This window comes from Pteropus vampyrus, unplaced genomic scaffold (genome assembly GCF_000151845.1).
Source record: "Pteropus vampyrus isolate Shadow unplaced genomic scaffold, Pvam_2.0 Scaffold254, whole genome shotgun sequence".
Taxonomy (NCBI): domain Eukaryota; kingdom Metazoa; phylum Chordata; class Mammalia; order Chiroptera; family Pteropodidae; genus Pteropus; species Pteropus vampyrus.
In genome coordinates, this window is record NW_011889035.1 from 1,241,795 (window position 1) to 1,243,915 (window position 2,121).

Below are 2,121 nucleotides of genomic sequence, written 5' to 3' on the forward strand. Positions count from 1 at the left end.
AAACAGGGTGATATGACAGTATTTGTGTGTGGGAGGGCTAGGTATTCAAATGTAGATGGCAGGGAAAACATCGCTGGGGAGATGACATTTGGACTGAGACTTGAAGGACAGTAATATAGTTATCTTGGGGCACAAGCAGCAGAGAAAAGCTAGTATAAAGGAACCTTTCCTTGTTTGTGAAACAGAAATGCCCAGTTGGCTGTGGCCAGAACTGAGTGTATAAAGGAGTGACTGATTAGATGTGAAGTCAGGGAGATAGGCAGGAGGCCAGGCCTGATGGGTCCTCAGGCTACATTAAGAAAGTTGATTTCTATTCTAATAGCAACGGATTTTTCTGCAGGAGAGTAACACTACCTGATTTATAATTTAAAAAAATCATTCACAGCTATATGGAAAATTGAATGTAGGACAAAGGAGGAAGCAGGAAGATCCATTAGGAAGCAGTAACAATCCAGGTGGAAAATGATAGTGGCAGTATAATTAAATTTAGAGTATATTTTGAAAGGTGAATTGGCAAGACTTGCAAAGGAACTGGATGTGAAGAGTGAAAGAAAAGGGATTTAAGTAGGAGCCTTGGGATTTGGGTTTCAGTAACTAGCATGGTTGTGTCCTTTACTGAGATGTGTAAAACTAGAGGAATACCTTCAGTAAGAAAAGTCAAGATTCACATCTTGAACTTTAGGAGGAAGGGAGTTTTTCTATTTATTTTACTTGTTTGTTTAAAAGTTTCAAAGAAAGAGTTCTGGGAAAAAAGCATTTTAGTGCTCAATTTTATGAGCTCTTTACATTTGAAACTAAGTTGAGGGAGTTGATTTTCATTTGTTTAACAAATTATTAAACATCTACTGTGGTCAAGGGCTGTGATGAGATATCAAGATAAACTAAGCAAACAAGATCTCCACTCCCAGACTGTTTTCTTTTTTGAGAGGGGGAGGGCGGGGAGGAGAAAGGACAATTAATACTTATTTTTTCCTCTTCGTTGTCTTATTAAAACTTCATCTAACGCATGAGTAGCCATCTTATAATAATTACACCTCGTGCTCCAGGCAGTTGGGCCCACCGTTCTTAACGATCAAAAGCAATTAATAAATGAATCTCTAACAGTGACGACTCCCCTCCCGCTAGAACTTAGCTTCTTTAAAATAAAAATTTTACCAAACAATACGAATACAACCTTTGCTTTGAAGACTAATATTTTGGCAGGAATGGTACCTTTATAAAGATCGTGGTTGCCCCCGTACATATTTGTTCTTTCTTCATATCCAATTAAATGAAAACACTAGTTTTTTCCGTAGCCCAACTCTCTAGGCTTGTTGGGTCTAGCTCAGGAGAAAGGAAGCAGGAGCCGTTGGATTTAAACAGTTAGATGTAATCCTTTTCTACGCTCTCTCTCGCTAGCCGGGGACCTGGTATCGGCTACCCGGGGCTTTCCGTCCACGCAGTACTGGAATGAAGGAGTCTGGGAGGGGGTCGGGGAAGGAATAGACGGAAAAGACATTAAGTAATTGGTTCTTGAAGGTATAAAATCATGTTTAGGGTCTGCTCTAACGCACCGATTTCAAACGCCCGCCCCCTCAGCCGTTTCGGCCCCACCCCTTGCTGTCGTCACGCGGACTTCCACTTTGGTCTCTGAGGATTGGTCGCTGCCTCCACCTCTGAAGTGCGGATAAGAGCTTCGAGTTTGTTTCCGGGTCTTGGGCTTTGGCCCCTGGCGCAGAGGATTCTGGGAGCCAAGAGTCGTAATGGTGTCTGTATGATCACCGGAGGCTACTGCATCGGACCTCGGCCACTGTGAGCAGCAGGAGGATAGCAGATTGTCTTCTTTATCCGAGTGGGGCGGGAGAGGGCGGTTGGGACCGGAATCGCCGACGGAGAACCGAGCACAGGCAGAGGAGACTCCGGAGCAGTGGGAGGGTGGCGGAGCCCAGCGCCTGTGGGCAAGTCTTGAGTGCTAGGGGCCGCGGATAGCGCAGCGCTAAGGCAGCACTGCAATCGGCGTTAAGCCGGGTCCGGGCCTCCCATCTGTTGCAGAGTCTGGCAAGGTGAAGAGTCAGCTAGTTCCTGGTGACATCCCGAAGACGAACTCCCGGGAGGCGGGAGCGATAATTACGCGGGGTTGTG

General features: G+C 45.5%; 2 protein-coding genes across 2 annotated transcripts in view; one reads left to right on the top strand and one right to left on the bottom strand.

The window, feature by feature from the left end:
- KDM4D (lysine demethylase 4D) overlaps positions 1 to 1,660 on the bottom strand; it is a 24,897-nt gene extending 23,237 nt beyond the window's left edge. Inside the window, 1 exon segment of the mRNA XM_023520258.1 lies at positions 1,213 to 1,660. The gene's annotated coding sequence lies outside the window, so the exon portion shown is untranslated.
- A 76-nt stretch (positions 1,661 to 1,736) lies between these two features.
- The window catches only part of CWC15 (CWC15 spliceosome associated protein homolog), a 12,337-nt gene continuing 11,952 nt past the window's right edge, over positions 1,737 to 2,121 (top strand). The window contains exon 1 of the mRNA XM_011374740.2: positions 1,737 to 1,791. The gene's annotated coding sequence lies outside the window, so the exon portion shown is untranslated. The remainder of the gene's footprint in view (positions 1,792 to 2,121) is intronic.